Raw genomic sequence first — 23,519 nt, 5'->3', positions numbered from 1 at the left:
TGACTGCACTGCAATCAGATGATTCCAGACACCCTCCCAATGTATTGTTACGGTATACTGATTCTTTTTTCCATTACTTCCAGGTCATCACCCTAAGATTCAGTTCCCCCACACTCTTTCTGTCGAGCCGTGTCTACCCTATACATAGAACCATGTTGGGACCCAGATTCTACAAAAATCAACCGTTTCGGGGAACCTGATTATGACAGGTATGTTCCTTGACATCATTAAAACATGGTTCACTCTTGCAGTGCAGATGGGACCGAACTATCTTGCAGTCTAGCAAGGACCCAGCCTTGCTTGTAGTATGACTCCTGGACACAGTTCGTTCCCGTTTACACCTCTCAGTCAACCAAAGTCATATTGAAGGGGAGGGGTGTGTGACAATGCTTTGACCAGGTCTAGCGTGTTTTGTTTTGCAGTATAGGTGGAATCTTGTCTGACATGAATACAGCTAACGACTTCAGTGCAACCCTCTGAGCAGCATTTTTCTTACCACAGGCATGTTGGCTCACCCACGTTCACCGCGCTGCACGATGATGCTTGTATGAGGGCAATCTTGAAAAATGTGGGTAGCTATCCCTTGCTGCATCAGCTCAGAGTCCGAAAGGCAGAGAAATGTGGGTGTTTTTCATTAAAGATGTCCTCCTTCAAAAAGACCCAGGGAACTGCCGCATTGGCTAAACCAGTTACACAGATTTGGTTAAGCAATTCTGCATCTACACAGTAGACAAACCCTGTTAGAACCCACCTGCAGCCTGTCACGCACATTACAGCTGTTATCTAATCAGGGTAGAAATGTCTGTACCATGAGTTCATCTTGTTGTGGGCAAACATGAATCATGTGTGAAGTCAGCCATGTTACAAAGTGCCTTCAAAATAAGCTTATCTGTTGAGTCAATGGTTCTAAACCCCATTGTGTTATGGGATCCATTTATGACACAGTTACCTTTCCACATGATTCAGTCTTACAGGTTAGGTGAGATTGAACTGTATTGCAGCCTTGCTAATGCCCAGTGCTGTAGCGTGCTTCAGAAACACCTTTAAAGCAGTTAAGTCCTATTTGTGCTGCAAGACTGAACCATGTTTTAACTGTGTCAAGAGACTTATGCTTTGTAACCGATCCCCCCAAAACAGCAGAATTCACAGTGGACATAAAAACCTCTCTCTCATGCATCCTAACTTGTAGCCTGGAAACCCTAACTATGATATTATGTCAGCCAATATGCTTTCTATCGCTATTTCAGTGAAGACATAGTGAGCTTGTGTTCATAAATTGGATAGCATCTATATGGGATAAGAGGAGACATGCTCTTTAGATGCCTAAATATCCTAAGGGCAGCAGTAACATTCCTACCTGGATGAGTAGGATGGGTGTTGTCTCCATTATTTTTTTTAACTTTTCCAGCCAGATTATGAAATCTTTAATGTCTATGAAATTGCAAGGCAATATCTAAACAAAAAGTGGCTTTAATCTTTTGTGACTGTGTTGTGGAATCCATGGCTATAGGATTTTAACAGGGGCCCTTGATTTCATATTTCCCAACCATTGATATTATGTAAGTCTTCAGCCTTTCCTTGCCCTGCTTTATAATCTAATGTGCAGTCTGGGGAAATGGTAAAATTTTGAGCCAGAATTTATAGTTAAGCTCAGTGGGACTTGTTTATATCCTGTGTGGGGAGAAATGGACCACAGGGTTACATCTCACTCTTCCTGACATAAGAACATAAGAACAGCCATACTGGGTCAGACCAACGGTCTATCTAGCCCAGTATCCTGTCTTCCGACAGTGGCCAATGCCAGGTGCCTCAGAGGGAATGAACACAACAGGTAATCACCAAGTGATCCATCCCCTGTCGCCCATTCCCAGCTTCTGGCAAACAGAGGCTAGGGACACCATCCCTATCCATCCTGGCTAATAGCCACTGATAGACCTATCCTCCACGAACTTACCTAGCTCTTTTTTGAACCCTGTTATAGTCTTGGCCTTCACAACATCCTCTGGCAAGGAATTCCACAGGTTGACTGTGCATTGTGTGAAAAAATACTTCCTTTTGTTTGTTTTAAACCTGCTGCCTATTAATTTCATTTGGTGGCCCCTAGTTCTTGTGTTATGAGAAGGAGTAAATGACACTTCCTTATTTACTTTCTCCACACCGGTCATGATTTTATAGACCTCTATCATATCCCCCTCTTAGTCGTCTCTTTTCCAAGCTGAAAAGTCCCAGTCTTATTAATCTTGCCTCACATGACAGCCGTTCCATACCCTTAATCATTTTTGTTGCCCTTCCTTAATCATCCATCCATTCACCTCTCTGTCCCTTCCTCCTCCTTTTTTCCCCTGTCTCTCTCCTTCTGTATCTCCAAACTCTCTCTCTCTCTTCTAAAGGCTGCATGGCCCCTTCCTTTGGCCTCTGTTCACTTTAGCAACCGTTTGGTCCCTCATCTCACGCTACTCACCAGGGCTGTCAATCGTTTTAGTTTCTTCACTAGGTTCTCCTTCTTCCTAAATCTCTGCTCCCCGTCCTGATTTTGCCATGATTTATCCTAACACCGCCAGTGTCACATGTTACACTTCCATGTAGATGCTGCTTCTCCAATGGGGAGAGATTCCTGATGTCCTCAGGTAGCACTTTTAGAAGTGCCAGCATAGCTGAACCTCACCATTCATCTCTGAGCCTTCTTGGCCCTGCTGAACATGGAAAGAAACTACATTCATCGGACAAAGTACCTTTCAGAGTTTCTATTGCATTGAGCCAATTGTGCCAAAACTTGCTCCAACACATTCTCTCATACTTAAAGATGCAACAAACAGACGCTACCCTGACAGCTCAAAGGGCACCATTAAATTCTGCTGGAAAGAAATTTGTGCAGCAAGGTTTTCAAAGAGCTCAGATTAAATAATACTTTTCCATAGTGTCTTGTATTTGAGGACCTCAGAATACTGTAAGTATTATTATCCCTATTTTACAGATGAGGAAAGTGGGGCAGAGCTTCAGGGCTTGTCTATCTGGGGAAACTGATCGACACAGCTACAACAGAATAACTATTCCACTGTAGCTAAACCAGAATAGCTCCCTGTGTGGACATTCTATTCCAGAATAAAATTACCTTTAATCTGGAATAGTATCCACATAGAGGAGTTATACTGGCATAGCTAAATTATACTGGAATAGCCATTGCGGAATAGTTATTCTGCGATAGCTATGCTGGAAAATTTCCACCATGTACACAAGACTTAAATGACTTTACTAAGGCCTGATGTACACTAAAAAGTTAGGTCAACCCAGCAACGTCACTCAAGAATGTGAAAGATCCACACCCCCGAGCAGCCAAGTTAAGACGACCTGACCCCGAGTCGAGACAGTGTTAGATCAACGGAAACTTCCATTGGCCTAGCTTCCCCCTACTGGGGAGGTGGATTAACTATGCTGCTTGAAGTGTAGACAAACCCTAATATTAGTGCACTGGCAAAGGCAGGAAAAGAAGAAGGGGCTTCGACTCCCTGCCCTGTGGTCCGACCACTAGACATGATACTTTACGAGCAGCACAAAGTCTGGGTCATTTAAGTCTCTTCATGCTGTTTGGAGATGGAAAAGCCCTGAACATCTATCCTCACTTAACCACTTAATTTTTCCCAAATGTCAGGGGTATTTGTACTGCTGGTAAATAACATGAAGTGTCACTGGAGTTACTCATAAGCTATGAATGTTTGAACTGGGCCATCACGTAGCTGAGATTACTCACTTTGGAAGACTGCTGAGGATTTGCATGCCCGTACACAGCCAGAAGAAGGCTGCTGACTGTGTTTGCTTACCTTGTGGGGCTGTTAAATGAAGGCAAAAAGAGGAAACAAGTAACACAGTTTTGGCAGTGTTATCGAGCCTGTGGGTTTCCTGCTATTCTTGTGTAGGATTTTTAAGAGAAGTGATATTCTTCTCAAGTTCTTTTATTATATCCATATGTATCCCCCCACGAGCTGATGTCCCCGCCCCCCCATAGGATTCTCCTTTTCGTTAGATTCACAGATTTTAAGGTCAGCAGAGACTAATAGATAAACTAGTCTGACCTCCTTTATAACTTAGGCCAGAGAATTTCATCCAGTTACTTGTGTACTAAGACCAATCACTTGTGTTTGACTAAAGCAGATCTTCCAGAAAGGCATCCAGTCTTCATACGAAAACTTCAAGAGATGGAGAATCCACTACTTCCCTTCTTCAAATCCCTGCCATGGTTACTTTCCTTGGCTTACAATGAGCTACGCTGGACTCTCTTCAGAGATGACTGTCACTGTTCCTTTGCCGATTAGGCAGGGTCAGGGATGGACTAGGCAGGGTGGAAGCGGCTTGCATGCCCCGTACAGTCACATGTTGCATGAGCCTACGAGGCTGGCTGTGCAATGGCTCAGGGTGATTTATGCTTTTTCCATTATCTTTCCTTTCAGACACAGCTGCCAACTCTGCGTAGTGTTGTTCAGCTTGAAAGTTAATGAGCTCAGTGCCATATTCCCCTGTCAGCCTCTGTCAAGAAGTTACGGGTTGCAGTGAACTATCACAAATGAAAAGGGAGTTTACATTTGAGGCAGGCGGGCAGCCAATGTTACTTTCTAAGGTCCAGCCTGCGTGGCTCTTTCTGATGCCATTAAAGCACCAGCTTCTATTTATTTAATTTTCTTACTTACTGACCCACTGAATCTGGGCACGTCTCATTTCTGTTTCTTCCTTTGGACTTTTAGAGTCCAAAGTTGGGTTGATTTAGATTTCTCGTAACTGTCCTTGCTGACGTTTTCATGGCTCACTCAATGAATTATTAGACCGAACTTGGCAAGCAAAGGCTAGGGGATCTTAAGGGCCTTGATGGGATCCTGCTGCTTCCATAGAGATTGGTTCAGCTTCAAAAAGGGAGGAGAAAAAGCTGGACAGACTGCTAGGAGGAGGGTAAAGCAGTGCTCACCAGATCAGAAGATATGGCCTATGGGCTGGATTGCATCCTCACTGGTGCAGGGAGTTGCAACTAATTCTTCTCTCCATCATTAAAGCCTCCTGTATCATGGTGGTGGTAGTGCGGATTTACCCCTAGAGGAGGGCGGGTGGTGTTTCTTCTGCTGCCCTACCCAGGGAGGGCAGGTGTGAGTCCCACCATAACTGCCCTAAGAGGCACACTGGTGGAGGGTGCACCAAGGATGAGATGTAGCAGCCACTCTGGGCATGCCACCTCCCTGGTCAGTATTGCCCACCGCCTAGCTGTCTGCAGGCCCCTCAGCGGGGTGGTGGTTGTTGGCCACCTTGCGTTACTATAGCCTTCTGTTGGCAGACGTCCATCGCTGAGAACCATGCATTCTCGTGCATGAACCAGCAGTGCATCTATCTCATGGCCTCTTCTGTTAATCCTGGTTGTTTGGCTGCCTAGATGGACCCTAGAGGAAAAGGACACAGCATGCTGCAGAATTTGGCTCAGTAATAATTGTCATATGTATAGCCCTGTGCTATAGGTAGGCAGGGTGCTATGTCCCTGCCCCCAAAGAGCTCACAATCTATAGACCAAACACAACAAGTGATAACCAAGAGGGAATGCAGAGCACAGGTCATGCCAGTGAGATCTAGGTGGCTGATCTGTGCAGCTGTATGGCTTGGTGGTATGGCTTTATTAAAAAACAATATGTACTCTGGTGGCGACTGCTGGCAGATCCAACCTGGCTATCTCCTCTGTTTCTGTTGCTGCTGGAAGTGAAGGCCATGTGGAGGAGAAGGAGAGGGGGGAAAGGTATCCTGGATCAACTCTTGCTGGTCCATTGGGGGCAGGGAATGGGAGGAAAGGAATAGCAGGTCCAGAGGAAAAGTGGTGATACTCAATATTTACCCACAACCGCAGCATAACTGGATGGTTTCTACTAAAATGACCAGCAATGGAATAGACCAGGGGTGGCCAACCTGTGGCTCCGGAGCCACATGCGGCTCTTCAGAAGTTAATCTGCGGCTCCTTGTATAGGCACCGACGCTGGGGCTGGAGCTACAGGCGCCAGCTTTCCGATGTGCCGGGGGGTGCTCACTGCTCAACTCCTGGCTCTGCCACAGGCCCTGCCCCCACTCCACCCCTTCCCGCCCCTGAGCCTGCTGTGCCCTCTCTTCTCCCCCCTCCTCCCCAGAGCCTCCTGCATGCCACGAAACAGCTGATCGGGAGGTGTGGGGAGGGAGCAGGAGGCGCTGCTGATTGGTGGGGCTGCCGGGGGCGGGAGGTGCTGGGAGCCGGAGGGGAGCTGATGGGGGGCTGCTGATGTATTACTGTGGCTCTTTGGCAACGTACATTGGTAAATTCTGGCTCCTTCTCAGGCTCAGGTTGGCCACCCCTGGAATGGATAGCGTTAAAATCACAATGGTTCATCATTAGTTTTCAGTGTGAAAATCACCATTTCCACAGTAATGGGTCAATTCACAGTTCTCTTAGTGCCTGATTTTCAGCACAGTCTCAAGACAACCTCCCTTTTTACCCCCTGCAGTTTTGTGAAAGTGTTTGATTGCATTTGAATGGCTGGATTGCACGTATGCAGCAGCAGCCTGTTAAACATCTGATCACATACACCATTGGAGCAAAGCTACACCCACAGTTATTTTTGTCCATAAGCCACAGAGGGAGAGCCAGATTTAATGAAAGTTCAGATTCCGGAGAAAACTGATGTCAGAAGCAAGGAAAGGCTGAGATAATGTACTAGCCGGTGCCAGCTCCGTCCAGTTCTCTCCCCACTCCCCCGCATTCAGGCCTAGAATGGTTGGAAGGCAGAAAAGAACGTTATCGAATATGCAATTCATGCTTTGAAAGTCCTATGTCCCAAATCTACAATCTCTAGTACTTATTAACGCCAGAAATTGTGAAAGATCAACAGCCCTTTCCCTTGGACACTGACTTAAACATTTAAAGTTTCCTCTTGTGGCCCTGGGCCTCCATGGGGAAGGGGGGGTCTTTGTTCAGCCATCTCCCCAGTCCAAATAATGAACAGTCTAATGAATGGAAGGGGCAGGGCAGCACGCTTCACTGTAATGCCTTGCCACACTACTGGCCATTTAAAAATCATTACATGAATGGCACGCATGTAATTTGGCTGCAGATGCTGCCTCCTCCCTACCCCCTGTTCAAATGGCCAGACAGAGCTCTAGGTTGCAGAACTGACACAAACATTGCGGAGTAAACTGTGATCTGGAGTCAGTACACGCAGCTCCTATTGAAGTCCATGGGCGTTGCACCCACTTGCAGGAGGTCTGAATTCAGCTCCTCACATTTAATGATGTAAGGGCTGATTGTGCTAGTATTAAGGCAAAGGCAAAGGCCTGTATTGGGGTATTGCAGGGTATTTAACATCCCATTCTATTTAGACTGTTATACTGCGCCCATCAGTGTGGTCTATGAGCTCTAGCAGGGGCCAGTCTCTACACCCAGGTGAGTAAGGATTGCCACAGTAGCCAGATCTTTACCTGGTTAAAGGGGGAGAAGGTTCCTTGTGCCCTACACACACACACAAGGCCCAGCCGCGCTCCAGCTCTTCATCAAGGGGAAGAATCTAATGGAGGGGGCAGGATTATGTACAGGGGTTGAGCGAGCATCATGAAGAGGGAAGGTTTGAGACTTCCCAAAAGGAACAAGGCTGAGATTTTGAAAGGTGTTAAGGGAGATAGGTGCTAGTACCCATGGAATTTCAATGGCAGTCGGATGCCTATCTCCCTTCAGCACGTAGTTAGAGAGTTCCTGCCCTGAAGAGTTTGCCATCTAAACAGACCAGAGAGTCAAAGGATGGGAGGAGAAACAGAGAGATGAAGTGACTTGCCCAAGGTCACACAGTAGGTCAGTGGCAGAGCCAGAAATAGACTCTGTCTCCTGACTCCCAGACTGAAGCCCAGTCCACTAGATCATACTGCCTCCCCAGCACTTCTTACTAGTGATTTCCTTTCCCTCCTACTGTACCTATAGATTATCCACCTCTAGCTGAAAACTTGGGCAGTTTTCCATGGCCGTTAGTAACTTTGTTTGCGTCTGAGACTTAAGGGGTTAATCTGAAAAGGACGGATGAAATAGCGTCCATGTGCTGTGGAAAAATTACATAGTTGGAATACTGAGAGAGAAACTGGGTTCATGTTTCTCTTACCTTCTTTTGGTTTCTCAGAAGTTTTATCATTTTGGGGCCATTTCTTTGGGGTGTAATAACAGGAACTTGCAGATTGTGGTAAATTAATTGTTTTAATTATGAGTTTTTAGTGACTGCACTAGAATAAGGGAAGGTGCTGGTTTGGGCTTAATTTTTTAGGCTTATAGGCTTTCCTTCATTGCAAGCTAACCATGGGCATTGTACCTTGCGGGAGTCCACTTCCAGACACAGCAGCAGTGCTATATTTACCCACAGAAGTGAGAGAGCTATCATTCTAGATGGCAGATGGTCATATTGGGAAATTTGGACTTGAACCGTTCAATCAGATGGTAGTGAAAAGATATTCACATAGCAGAAAGGCCATGTCAGCATCCTGGAAAATTAGGTTGACCTAGGAACCTGAAAGCTCTTGTGGGATAGTGCAGAGATTTCTATTCCTCCTGATGGTCGAGTGGAGAAAGATCAGAACAACCTGCTCTAGGAGGCCAGAGTGTTCCCGACCTTTGTGAGATGCCAATTCTGCTGTTAACTGCAGGACTTAGTGCTTTTCTACACTAAATCAGTTTTATTTGCAGTATGCTTTGGTTCTGGGTTTGTCACTGTGGCATTGATAAGAATGAGCTGTTGTTGAGTGTCCCATTAGACTGTTCTGGACAGAGCTCAGCGAAATTTTTTGAACAATTTGTTCCCCAAAATATGCAGTTTTGGTCGACCTGAAACTATTTGCAAATTTGACCCGAATTTGCAGAATAGTTGCATCCAGAAAATGGGTTGTGGTTTTTTGTTTTTTTTGGGGGGGGGGGTGTTCGATTCACTAAACAGGGAGGGGAGGAGCTGCTGCTGCTGCTGACCTCATAACTTTTAGCTCAATGATTAGGGCACTCACTGAGGATGTAGGAAAACTAAGTTCAATTCCCTCCTCTGTCTGGAGCAGAGGTGTGCGTTGAACATGGGTTCTCCGTGTCTCAGGAGCGGACCCCTAACCGTTGGGCTGGGGCAGCTCTTCCCTGCTGAAGCTGTTCCACTTTGCATAAGGGATTTAACTATTAATTGGAGCAGGTATTACATCCCAGGTGAGTGCCCTGGGCTATCAGCTAGTCAGATGGGCCTCTCTCAATCGCTCCTGTTGAAGCAATTCCACTTTGTATAAAACATTTGAATAATCATTGGGCCGGAGAGTGAGTGAGAATGACTCTACAGCCTGGTGGTTAGGGTCTCTTACTAATGTGTGAAACTTAGACAATGAATGACTATTTGCTTTATTTTGAAGCCGTGGCATGGCTGTCATAGGCAGTGGGCCTGGGAAAACCTACATGGGTGATCATGTCCCTTTATGTGTGTTCATTGAGGGGTCAGGAGACCTAGGTTCTCTTTCTGGCACGATCATCAGACTTTCTGATTGGCCTTGTCAAGTGACATCTTCCTGCACCTCTGTTTCTCCACCTGTAAAATAGGGGAGGATAAAACCTACCTTTCAGGGTTGTTGTGAGGCTGAATTCATTAATCTTTGTAAAGCACTTTGAGATCCTGCTAGAGAAGGGCAAAGTATTCCCACTTCTGCTGTGTGACCATGGGCAAGTCTCTTCATTTTCCTGTCACTCTGTTTACGCTGTAAACTCTTTGGCAGAGGAACTGTCTTTCCCTGTGTTTTTATTGTGCCTGGTAAAATCGGACCTCCTCTGAGTTGGGGCCTCTAGGTTCTATCACAATACAAATATAAAATAATAATGAGAATGGCTGGACAGCTCTAAGGAATGGCAGAATCACACCATTATTTATGATTAGCAATACCTTCAGCAGCTCAAAATATGACTGCATGTGTTAGGGGAGACCACACAGCCCAGGAACAATTCCTGCAGCACACAAAATAGGCTGGGTCCCCACCCTGAATAATCGCAAATGTTACAAACATCTGTCTTAATGCTGTTACCCTGCATGTTGTTAAGCGGTCCAGAATTTCTCTACATGACACACCAATGCTGTGTGTTCTTCTTCGGTATGTAGTCATCCTGCACATACTCTTAAAGGGCCTGCACATGGGAGGGGCGAAAAACCCAGATCCTGTTGATTTAAATGGGAATTCTGGGCCTCCAAGCTCCTATGGGATGTCCTTTAAGACCCTGCAGGATCAGGCATGCCGTCTGTGATGTTTCCATGTGATTGAAAGTGACATTCTTTTTCACTCTGGAATAAAAATGTTACCTAGCTGCTGTATATTCCATTGAATAGAGAGAAGTTTTTGTTGGATTAAATCCTTTTGCTATGCTCTCTAAGTATACTCCATTACAATGGTGCACTAAATCTCTCAGTACCACCATCGTGAAAACTTTTGATTCTAATTGATTTCATTAAAGTCAGAGAGGAAGCGTGGTCTTGTGGTTAAAGCATGGGACCTCAAGTCAGGAGAGCTGGGTTTTTGTTTTAGCTCTCCCCCAGCCTTCCTGAGTGAATTTCAATAAATCACTTAATCCCATCTCTGAAACAGCATTAATAAAAACCGACCTTAAATTATTAATACTTGCAAAGTGCTTTGAGACAGTCAGCAGCTAAGTGCTAGAGAGGGACAAAATATTAAAATTAAAAATTGGATCATACTGTGGCCAATTTCTCTTTTATCCTGCACCTTGTGGAGTCATTTACACCTGTGCAAAGTGGGTGTGAAATGCTCTCTGGACAGAATGGTGTAAGTGATTACACAAGGCATGGAGCAAGATAAAATCAGGCGCTGTGACTTTATTGCAACATGTGACATGAGTGTAGGGATGAGAAACAGGCTCCTTTGTCCATCACTTTGTATAATTTGATTAAATATAGAAATGATCCAGGGCCCAAAGGCTCTCAGATTTGATGGGGTTTTCCTTTGAGGTTCCAGCCTCAGCCCACCTCTTGCTGAATGCAAGTAGAAGAAAGAAGGTTTCGGTAAAGGCCCCCTGCTACTCTTCCATCTCCTCCCACTGCAGAGCAGTGAAGGCAGGCAGCTAAGAAGCATTTGGAGAGATTATGCCTCTTGGCCCCAGTCCCTCTGCCAGCACAGCTGCAGATTGGAGGCAAATGTATCTTAGCTCATGTTTGGCTGTTCAGTTTTAACAGATTTAATAATTTTATTAAGATGATGCTGAAGTAAAAAGAAAACAGTATAGAGTTTAAGCATAGAAGTTTCTGGGGGCCCCTCCCTATTTGTTTGTTTTGCAAACCAGCTTCCTTTCCCCCACAAAGATGCCAGACATCTCATTTGTCTGTCATCTTCAGGGAGCCAAGGTCTGACTAATCAGCCAGATCAAACAGCACTCCGGCTGCAGTGCCTTCCAGTGGAGACAGAGCCGCCTTGTGAGCGCATTTATTTAAGTATGATATGGTTGGACATTCTGGCCAAGCCTCATTAGGATGAGAATCCAGGGCTTAGGGCCAGATCGTGCAAGGCACCGAGGACCATGTTCATAGCTCCTTTGTGCCCCCTGTACAGTCTGTATAAAAACTAGGCCTTATTGGAAATCCTGGGAGGTAGGCGGGCACAAGCCTGCCCACATCTAAAGGCCTCTCCCGCAGCCATGTGGGAGGGACCTCTGGACCTGGGAACCAACTGAAAATGAGGGACAACTAATGATTAACAGGGTCAGGAGTGAAGGTCACAGGTTCAAAACTAGGGATCCAGAGGGGGACACCAAGCAGAGAACCCCGACAGCGCTGACTGCTCCCCAAAGCTGTCTAGGGAGCCATCGGACGCCGCCCAGAGGAACTCCGCCTGGATGCGTGAGACCACGGAGGAGCGGAGACAGGCCCCACAGTTGCAGAGCACCCCCTCGTCCAGCATCCTTTTCCTGGTGCTGAAGATGGCCGCTTTGGCCAGGGCCAGGAGGAGGTTGACGAGGGGGTCTCGCGACTTGGTGGGTCCGCAGACAGGGTGTGCAAATATAAACAGGTGTGGGGAAAAGTGAGCCAGAACCTTAACAGGAGGTTCTGGAGGAGCCGGAATAGGGGCTGCAACCTGGCACCTTTGAGATAGGCGTGCACCAGGTTCTCCCTCACATCGCAAAGGGGGCAGGCATCGGGGATGGGGGTGAACCGCACCAGGTACACGCCCGTGCTCACAGCTCCATGGAGGAGCCACCAACCGATATCCCTGGCGGGCCATGGGACCACGGTGGAATAGATACTGGCCCACCGGGCATTCTCACCCTCCACAGGTGGTAAGTAGTCCCACCATTTGGTATCAGGGTGGGACACGAGGGTGAGGAAGTGAAACGTGTGGAGCATGAGTGTGTATAGTCGTTTCCTTGGCGAGGGCTGGAAGCGAACTGGCTGCAGGGCATGCAGCCGGCTCGGATTGTGGAAGGGAGGGGGCCGAGAGGGCTCGCAGGACAGGGGCCCAATGAAAAGATCCAGAGTGCCTGGGGTGAGGGGTGGGCAGTGAGCACCCTTTTCTGCTCAAGGAAAACCCGAGAGGTGGGCGATAAGGCTGCCCCCACCTCATGGACTACACGCACGATGGTCAGGATGGTGGAGAGCCCCAAGCGCCGACTGAGCACTTGGGGATCTACCCAGTCCCCCTGTCGTAGTCCAGGTGGTCTCTGATTCTGGTGGTTTTTGCCAGGACCACCCTCTGGTGCACCGTGGGGGACTCCGCCACCTGCATACATCGGTTGGGGTTGTGTAGCAGGGGCTCTGCGAGAAGGTATGCCCCCTTGTTGGCCATAAAGGACCTGGTCGCTGAAAAGAGCTTCCAGGTCTGGAGGAGGTCCTGGTAGAAGACCAGCGGCTCTGAGAGGTCTTGCGGAAGACCCCCTCGGGTGGAGAAAAAAGAGCTGCCAGTCGTATCGGAGGCGCGGAGGAAGGCGTGCGCTAACGTGCTCCAAGCTGGACTACCTGCACCCGAAAGGAGTCTCTGCAGGGCCTGGAGGTTGAAGACATGGACCTAGCGGTGAAGGCAGACCAGGCCCTGTCCTCCCTCCTCCAGGGGAAGACTCAAGACCCCTGCAGAGACCCAGTGCAGTCCTGGCCAGAAGAACTCCAGAGCTACTCTCTGGAGCTGGGCCAGGATCCCCAGGGCCTGGCTCATGGTGTTGAACCGGTGCCAGAGCATGGACAGGACTAGCTGGTTCACCACCAGCACCCTCCCGCTCAGGGAGAGGCACCAGAAGAGTCCTGTCCATCTCCGCAGCCGCTCGCCCACCCTGGCCTCCAAATCCTGCCAGTTTCCTGACATTGTGCAGATGGGGAAAACGAGGCAGAGAGAAGTAAAGTGGCTTCCTCAAGGCCTCCTGCTGAGGGAGTGACAGCCATGGTTACAGTAAGTGTTCCTGACTCCATCATCCATTCACGAGACAAAGCAACAAGAAAAAGAAAGAGCTGTCATAGTAAAGATTTACAGGTATACAAAAAGATGCACAAACTTAAATTGATTCTAATAATCTGTTATAATAGATGTCACTAAAGCTTGACATATCTACGCTGAAACCTGTTAGTGTGCAAAACATAATATACTGGCAAGTCTTAATAGTACCAGTTATTTACACAATATCCAGTAGCCAAACATCTTAAATCTATGACGTAATGAGCAACATAAGCAGTTCCGCTGGAAATGATCATTCACTGTACATCTTGAATGGAATTGCTAAAAAGGAAGTATAGTAATGTTCTCAGAAGGAAATTTCAGGCCACATCAGAATTCCCCACACTGTTAGAACCAGGTCTCACTAATGGATGATGAGATGAGGCAATATTTTCAGAGAGAGAAGTTCATAAAACTGAAGTGCCCTAACTGACTAGCTGGGTGTCCTAGTAAATTTGCCTTGAAGGTCATATAGATTTGCAGATGAAAAAGAGCTCCCATTTTCCACATGACATGGGAATATTTTTGCCAGAAAAATATATGGGATTGATGATCTTTGCAGAATTTATGGATCTTGCAATGGAAATAACTTCCTATTACTGAGGAATAATGATTGACATAGAAATGGTTCAGGCTATGTAATTGTGCAAATTCTGAGTGGATGGAAGATGGTATTATCGTGCACTGTTCATGAAATATTCGCATTCAAATTCAAACTGAATCCAATAGTCATTTTGATGAATATTCAGGGGAAGACTCAAAATTGAGGCCAATTAACATTCAGATGTGAACAGGAAACACATAGGCTCCAAGCCACCAAAATACTTAACCATGTTCTTAAAGTTAACAATGTGCTTTATAGACACAAAGACTATAAGTTCAGAAGGGTCCATCATGATCATCTAGTCTGACCTCTTGCACGCTGCAGGCCACAGAACTTCACCTTCCCACTCCTGTAATAGACCCATAACCTCTGGCTGAGTTACTGAAGTCCTCAAATCATGATTTAAAGACTTCAAGTCACAGAGAATCCACCATTGGCACTAGTTTAAACCTGCAAGTGACCCGTACGCAATACTGCAGAGGAAGGTGAAAACCCCCAAGGGTTTGCTAAATCAGGGATATGTTCCTGCTTGTCATACACTGTGCTAATAACAACACTTTGTACTCTGACCCAAGGATCCCAAAGTGATTTACATTAATGAATTAAGCATCCCAAGAGCTCTATCAGGTGAACATTATGACTTTGACACCATGCTTTCAGGGGGTCATCAAGAAAAAGTAACAATTCAACATCAAAGCGATGATACTGTGTTGCAATTCCTTCGTTAAAAGTAATATTAGTTAGTCACATGCGGGGGGGGGGGGGGGATATAGGCCATTACTTGGCTATGACCAGCATTTTGACTCAAAGCCATTAATGAAGCTGCAGACTCCTGATTCTCGTTCTCAAAGCCCATCAAGAATGCTTCTAATGATAAGGGAACAGAAGTGTTTATAATTCTTAACTCTATGTATGGCACATGCCACTCCAGCAGAGGATACGTCAGTGGAACGATGACTCAGCCACAGAACTTGTGGACAAAACTCAATCACCTCCAGTGTTCCCTCCAATTTTTCCCACCCATGTGCAGAATGAACTTTGTTATGTGCCCCAATATGGTGGTGATGTACATTACCTCCATATTGGTGCACATAACAAAATTCATGTGGTGGGGGTAGGGCCGAGGGGTTCAGTGTGTGGGAGGGGGCTCAGGGCTGGGGCAGGGGTGTGAGGGTTCTGGCTGGGGGTGAGGGCTCTGGGGTGGGGCCAGGGATGAAGGGTTTGGGGTTCAGACTGCCCCAGGGCTATGGCGGGGAGAGAGGACTCCCCCCAGATCTCTCCCCGCAGCAGCACCTGGGCTGGGGAGGAGAGGCACCTCTCCCCGCCGCGGCGGGGCTGGGGCTTCAGGATAAGTGCCCCTTCCCCGGCCCCAGCACGTCTTTCATCCACCACAAGTTAACTTCAGTGTTAAGCGTAGACATGGGTGAACAATTCAAAAATATTCCAAAACTTTATATGCATGCCCCTTTGGCTGTCCACTCCCTGGGATTTTCATGAAAAGCAAGCTTCATTATGCACCCCATGATTTAAAAGATTATCTGAAGTGGTGAGTGCCTGTACACAGGGGTGAACTTCACGCTGGCTGAAATCTTTATTTCCACAGAACAGATTCATTGTAAGTGCACTGAAACAATTTAAAAATGCCCTTCTTACTCCATTATCAACAGAGCATCACAATATTAAAGTTGAAGCAAATCCCCCAGATGGAAACATCTGGATCCAAATATTTCAAAATCAGTCTATTTTATACTGCCACCCATCACCATACTATTTGAGCACTTTCTACATAAACCCAGTACTAATAGGAGACTCCATAGTGGATGTCATGCAGACTCTGGCACTTCTTTCTTCTCAGGGGCAAAATGTGTCTAGGGCATGTTGGTTGTTGGTTTTTATTAATTTCCTCTTTTGGGGCTTGTGGGGGGAGCAGTTGTCAGGGGTTTGTTACCTGTGCCCTACACTGGATAAAACATGAGAGAACTCCATGTTTCTCAAACTAACCTGGCTCTTTATTAAGAGAACTATTTTCAAAGAGGCTGCAACTGCAACTAGTATTCATATGCACACAGACTGGATTCCTGGTGCCTCCTCCAAACTCCTCCCTCTTGCAACCTGTGTTCCTCCTTCCAAGTTTCATGCAGGTTGCTACAGGGTTTAGGGGTAGAAGAGGGTGTCAGTGTTTATAACAGAGTTAATCAAAACTCTTGATCCTAACACTTCTGAACTTTGTGGTGTTCAAAAATCACCTAAAATGTTGTGGTGTGAGCCCAGCTCTGCACCACATTGGCGTTTGCTGTAAGTTGGCTCCCACTGTATCCTTGGTTCCGGTGAAGACCTGCCACCTAAGGAGTTAGCCCAGTATTTTAGATGTTTGTTATATTATTTTGAAAAGATTTCATCATTTCTTGTGTGTATCACAGAAGCAGCTGGAAATGGCAACTAAGGCTTTGCCTACACTGGACTTTCATCAGTAAAACTTTTGTCGTTCAGGGGTGTGAAACACCCCCCCCCCCCCCCCGAATGACAAAAGTTTTACTGACGAAAAGCACCGGGATGAACAGCGCTTTATCGGTGGGAGAGCTCTCCTGCCGACAAAGCTTCTGCCGCTCCTTGGGGGTAGAAGTTTTTTGTTGGTTGTAGGGGCACAGCTGTGTCACTAAAAGGTGCGTAGCGTAGACGTAGCCTAAGATTAGGTGACCCAAAGTACTGGACACTGTGCATATATGGAATATATTCCTGTTCATTCTTTGCCACCGGAGTGAAACTAAAAGCATCTTTGTGAGCCATTTACCATAGTTATATAACATGGAAAGCATTTCATTATTTATAATTGCTGTTGCAATGTATGTTACACCATTGCTGGACGGCTTGTGAAATCCTTGCTCTGTTGACATCAGTGGGAATTTTACCATTGACTTAAGTAGGGCCAGGATTTCATCTGTTCTCTAAGCATTTGTATAGCCCCTATCACCATAATATCTGAACTCCACACAGACATTGACACATTTATCCTCACAACATGGCTGTGAGCTAGGAAAGTATCGTTATCCTCAGTTTATAAATGGGGATCTGAGCTACAGAGAGGTTAAATGACTTGCCCAAGGTCACACAGGAAGCCTGTGGCATAGCTGGGAATTGAATCAAGAGCTTGTGAGTCACAGTCTAGTGTTTTAATCACAACACCATCCTTCCTCTCCTAGTTGCACCAGCCTTCTGTTTATAAATATTACTACAGAGTTTAAATTAAAAAAAAAACAAAAACCCTACGTCAATCTCACAGACTTACATACACACAAACCACATTCAGGACACTAGCTCCCTGTAGCAGGAGAGGGTTAACCAGCTTTACCACCTGCTGACTGGAAAGAGAAAGCAGGTGGACCAGCAAGGCTGTATTTGTTTTGCAGGGCAAATCATCATGTCATGAAGTTGCAGATGTTATGCCATAACATCATGCGGCTTCACCATGCGTTGATGCAACATCACTGTGTTGTAAAGGCCTAACTCAAATTCAGGGCTCTCGGGATATAGTGCAGACCTGTAAAAAGTGGGGCTGTCTGTGTCTGCTGAATTTCAGGCTAGAGGATTCCCTTCTGGCCTTCAATACCACCTTAGTACCATCCATCAATACAAGAGACCAAACAAGCAGGGAACCTGGAAAGCAGGTGAATTGGGAGATGTGAAAACACAACATAACCTGTGCCTTACTCATATCAGTGAGTCTTCTGAGCTTTAAACTCCAGTTTAAGTGCTAAAGTCATGATGCACAGTAATCCACCAAAGACACAGCTGGAGTCCATACCCTTTGGTCTGGTTTACACTTAAAAGTTTTGCCAACATAGCTAGGTCGGTAAGGAGATTGGTTTTGGGTGGAATAGCTATGAAGTAATGTATGCCTAACATAGATGCAGTTATACCAATATAAAAATGCTTATGCCAGTATAGCTTATTTCACTTCCCAGAACCGGAATACCAGCATAATGCCTCTATACTACGCAAGTTTTGCCACTTTAACTAAAATACTGGGACAAATTCTTCCATGAGTTACAGGGTTAAACTGATGCAACCCCATTCATTGAATGTGGTCTCATGGGAGGAGGAATTTGGCTTATTGTCTTTCTCCTCTCCCTCCCCCCTGGGATGTGTTCTTTCCCCTTGTTCTCCAAAGCAGGAATTTCCTGTCCCACTACATAGCTTGGAAAGAGTATGGAGGTTTTCCCTACCCTATGCATACCTGGAATGTTTTTCTTCCTGTTTCCCAATCTCTCCTCCCCTGTAGTGATTTCATGCCGGGGATGGGCCTTTCCTTTAACTGTTGCTATAAGTCATCTGATGTTAATTAGGCTGTGGACTTGCGATGTCACACATAGATCGCCCTCACTTAAAAAGTACACTTGCAAAATAGATTAATAAGTGACCTGCTCCTTAAAGACTCATTTGCAGATTTAGGGCATCAATCGCAACTGAAATTGTGAAGTTTTTGTTTCTCCACTGATTTCTATTGTCCCTGCCTGCAGCCAGGCAGTTAGAAAGATGTTTGGATAGATAAGATTAGCTATCATTGCAGCCAATACTTTGCTGGGAAAAAGCACCTGCAAATCAAGTATTAGCAGTGGTAACTGGATTGTGGCTTTGGGTCTTTCACAGTGTCAAGCGTGTTGTTATTTTAAGGGCTAGATATAATAATTCAATGCACCTTGTTCTCCAAAACTGGAAACAGTCACCACAATTGGTCAGTCTCTAAGGTGCCACAAGTACTCCTTTTCTTTTTGCGAATACAGACTAACACGGCTGCTACTCTGAAAACAATCTTTAATAGATCCCTCCTCTCCATCACTTTAATTCCAGTTTCTCTAAGCAAAAAAGAGAAAGAGGTTGGGAAGGGAACACGGTGCCTGAGATTTGGCTGTCAAGACTTTTCTTGTTACAAACCGCTAAAGAAGACTGAAGGTCCTTACTGTGGAGCAGCAAATATTATTATCATTTATTATTTGTATTGTGGCCAGGCCTACCGGCTCCAATCAGGCATTGAGGCTCCATTGAGGTAGGCATTGTACAAACAGATGGCAAAAAAGGCAGCCCTTCCCCACAAAGAGATCATAACCTAAGGTGTAATTCCTGTTTTCTAAGCCTAATCTCTGTCATTTTTTCATCTTGTCCTGCTGATGTCCCCACAGGCAAGTTAATTTCAATGGAATTAAAAGGTGCCTCCCTATTTTTCACTTTGCAGTTTTCAAATGTTGGCAGGTGACACTGATACTCTCCTGCCCTGAAGGCAATTTACGGTAAACCTCATCTCAATTTTCAGCCCCATTTACTGGTACCTCTGAAACGCCGTGTCTGAGCATTCCATGCTGCCAGCATTATTTAGAAGCCCAGCAGTCAAGGCTGTGCTGCATGCACAGGGCAGCGGGATAGGCAGTCAATCCAAACAAGCTGATGTGCATTTAAAATAAACGTGTGTTTTTTCCCCTTGACAAGTACTAACAGGGGGCATAAACAGCATCAGAAATTAAATAGGGCAGCATTGAGTAGTGGGGTGATTCAACAGAAGGAGAACAGAGCAGCAGTCAATAAGGTTTTTTTCAGAAAGAGAGAATCCTTATATTCATAAGTTGCAACAAGCTAACACTAGGAGAAAAAAGATTAGCAAGAAGACAAACTAAATCCCAACCTTGGCATCAGCCCAGTGCTCAGAGCCCTGCCTTCCAGCAGGCAGCTTTCCTTCTCTCTCTCACAGCAGACGCCCTGGTTCTTATAGCCTGGGCATTTGGATAAAGAGAGGAGAAAGGGAAGCTGGAATTAACTCCTTGTGTAGTGGGTGACCAGGTAGTGCTCTTGCATTCTATTACAGGTATATGGCTGTGTACAATGCAAGTCATAGCCCTACTATGATGTTATATATAGCTCTGCTCTTACCTCCAGAATTAAATAACATGCTTCCGGGACCAATCCTGTTAGTACTGTTGAATTCATTGGCAGGGTTCCATGAATGCTGTAATGCCAGCAGCATTTAGTTCCAGGAAACAATCCAGTTGTGTAGAGAAGCCCATGGTATAGTGGTCTGCATGCAGAATTGCAAGCCGGGAGTTGTAGGTTCTGATACAGGCTCTCAGACTGACGCTGTGTGATTTCAATCTCAGATAGACTGATGTAAATCTGGAATCATTCCATTGAAGTCAGTGGCATTACACCTACTGTGAATGACAGAAAGATCAGGCCCAGGCTTTTCCTGTGCTTTTGAAGACATCAAGGCTTGCCTTCACAGCACAGTTTACCCAAATGGTTGGCTGTCACATGCTAGCAGTTGAGTTAGCCTAACTCAGCTAAGAGCAGCCATGCCACATCGCCATACTTGAGTTACTGCATCCACACTGGCACCGCACTTAATCATGTGAGGTGCTAGGACTTCTGGGGGCGTATCCCATGCGCTGCATTATTCTGGGTGGGTCACTCTGAATTATAATGCAGTGTATTGTGGGAGAATTTGTCCGTCCTTGCTGGGTACTTGTACAGAAATGGTCTTAGCCCGCCAGTTAATTAAAGAAAACCTCTTCTAGCTTGGCCTGTTCTAGATTCCTGTCCATGGCCTTTGTTCTAACCACAGTTAAGGCATGGATCAACTCAGAATGATGAACTGTACCAAATGTTGGCATTAGGGCAACTCTTATTTGGGGAAGAGTAGGCAGATAAAGGGCACAAGATGCAATGAAGGGCATTTTGGCAGTCCCTTGTCACCATGAGAAAACAGCAGTGTGCATGGCTAAAGAGATCATGCAGTTACAGCAGAATGGAGATAGCTGATGCAGGTTTTAATAGCTGTGGAATCCCTCTATGCTGGAACAGAACAAGCACACAGGGGTGAGACTATATGGTCACGAAGTCCTAGTATGACCAGCAGTAGGCCCAGAAGTTCTTCATGAGGAAAGCCACATTCCTGGAGCTGTGCAAGGTGTTTGTCTTGACCCTTCAGTTCCATGACAAGCAGATGAGAGGGGCCATAATGAGACACTGTCTGGTCAAAATTGAAGGATTTGTAATGGACGTGAAATTAACTAGATATTTGCTATAACAGCAGCGAGAATGAGGTGTCTGTTTTATTGTCCAAGCTGAGAGGAAAGTATAAAGTAAAACAAAACATTCTAAATTGTGGGGAATTAATTAAAATGTCCCTTCTGTAGCAACCGGCATGGAACTTGGAGGGAGGAGCATAAGTTGCAGGAGGGAAGAATTTGAAGGAGTCACCAGGAAGTCAGTCTGTGTGCACATGTCTAGAATGTTAGCTGCAGTTGCAGCATCTCTGTAAATAGTTCTCTAAATAGAGAGCCAATTTTGTTTTAAAAGTATGGAGTCCTTTCATGTTAGTAGCTAGCATGCGGTAGAAAAACCACCTTCAACCTCATTCCACTTTCTAAAGTGAAGCTGCTCCCTGCCTACTTCACAGTGGTGTAAAGCACTTTAAAAATAAGTGCTAAACCATGAACATACCGAGAGACAGAAATAAGCATTAGTTTGTATTATTCACAATGGAATCATTGTTTAAAAAAAACCCAAACAAATGGGGCGGGGGGGGAGTGCTTTTCATCAGCTACCCCTGGGAAGTCCTTATAATACACCTTTAGAAGCCAGCTTCTTGAATGCTATGAAGAGGGAGGATAGCTGTTTACGTAGTGTTCAGTGTAGTTACAAGTCAAGGCACAGTAGCTTTGTCTAAGACTAATAGTCCTGCCATGAGTGTGGGGGACTGGACTAGATGACCTCTCGAGGTCCCTTCCAGTCCTACGATTCTATGATTCTGTAACAAGAGAGCCTCACAGTGAGGGTGCAGTGGATTTAGATATTGGCCTGCAGCTCTCTTACAGCTTTTTTTCACTCCTTGTCTCATCCAGCTGAAATTTCAGACCTCCAGCTTTCTCTCTAAGCACTAACAGCCCTGCCCCTTCCTATGAGCTCACCCAGAGAAGAAGCTAGAACATATCAGTCAGTACTAAAGTCACAAGGTCCAGCTGGTCTTTCTCTCCCTTAAAATCTTTCCTCTAATTGGCCCCAGTTGTACTGTAAACAAGCAAGGAAACAGCATCTCATGGAAAGGAAGGATGACTTTGAATGATACTTGTGAGAGCCAGGACATGGCAGATTAGTCATCCAGAAAAGTTCAAGTATTATTTTATGGTGTTTAAGTCACTTAGACTGTACATTACTTCTGATGTTCATGATAAATGGCATCCATTTAGCACTGCAGCACAAACCCTGCATTGCAAGTGACCGTAATATCTGTGAAAGCCACTGCATGCTAAAAATGTAGATAGATAGAATGACCTCATTCCTTTGCAGTATTGACAGACACTTATGCTAGCAGTCATGGTGGTCAAATGAATTATAATCAAGCTCTGATGAAGATTTTATATTTTATACCAGTAAAACAAAATGACACACTCAAAACTAATTAATGTATTTCCATGTACAATAAGTGATGTACAAATCAACTCCACATTGAACAAGAATTCTATTCCAATAGCCTCCTTTTATTACATTCGTGCTCATACGAAGTGTATTGATAATGCACTGCTTCTTTAAAATATCATTAACCCAGCGGTAGTGCCTCTGTGAAAAGGGCTTGCTTTGTATCCAAATGAGCTTTCAACAGCAAAGGAAATGCTTTTAAACTACAGCATTTATAATTTGACTGTGTGAAATCATTTGTTGTTATAACTTTAATTAGCCCTCTAAATCCTTTCCTGATCAGACTTTATGGGATAAAAAGTTATAGTGTGAATATTTAGCCCATGATCCTGTAACTTCCCTAAGGCATAATCCGTCATTATGTGGTTGCTGTTAATGCAGTTTGTTCATTTTGCTTGCTTTGTTCATATTTGATAGATCCTATTTCAGCCAGTGGCAAATTGAGAGGCAAACAATAAAGTAGCAAATCCCTGGTTTAATCTTTTGGAGAAAGTTCATTTTGAAATCTATCCAGCACATTTCAGCTAGATAAATAATGTAAATGGCATGGAAAGAATGCAACAACACAATTCTTTTATCAAATAAAGGAAAATAAATGCTGAGCGTTTTCCTTTCCTCTGGTTAATTCAAACCAGATTTTAGTGGCCTATAATGCCCTCTACTGGACATATCTCTTAGAGCAATGTCCTCAGCAGAAATACGTGGAGCAAAATGGTGTAAGAGCATCAGAAGTATATTAATGTAGAAGAAGGTGCTCTAATATTGCCAGGCAGACTACATATCTTTCATTGAGAGTTAGTCAGCATTTCCATGAAACTCCATTTTTAAGGAGTTTGTAACCCAGAGGTATTAATTCACCTCTTACCGGAACTTGGCAGAAAAGTCTCTAAAACAAGAGCATTTTATATCTTTCTCTATTTCTGTTTTTATTTTAACATCATTCCATTGAAGTTTGGTTTCACTTAGGGAAGATCAGGGAAATATTTAT

This window comes from Chelonia mydas, chromosome 17, assembly GCF_015237465.2.
Source record: "Chelonia mydas isolate rCheMyd1 chromosome 17, rCheMyd1.pri.v2, whole genome shotgun sequence".
Lineage (NCBI taxonomy): Eukaryota > Metazoa > Chordata > Testudines > Cheloniidae > Chelonia > Chelonia mydas.
Note: the sequence above shows the minus strand (reverse complement) of the source record.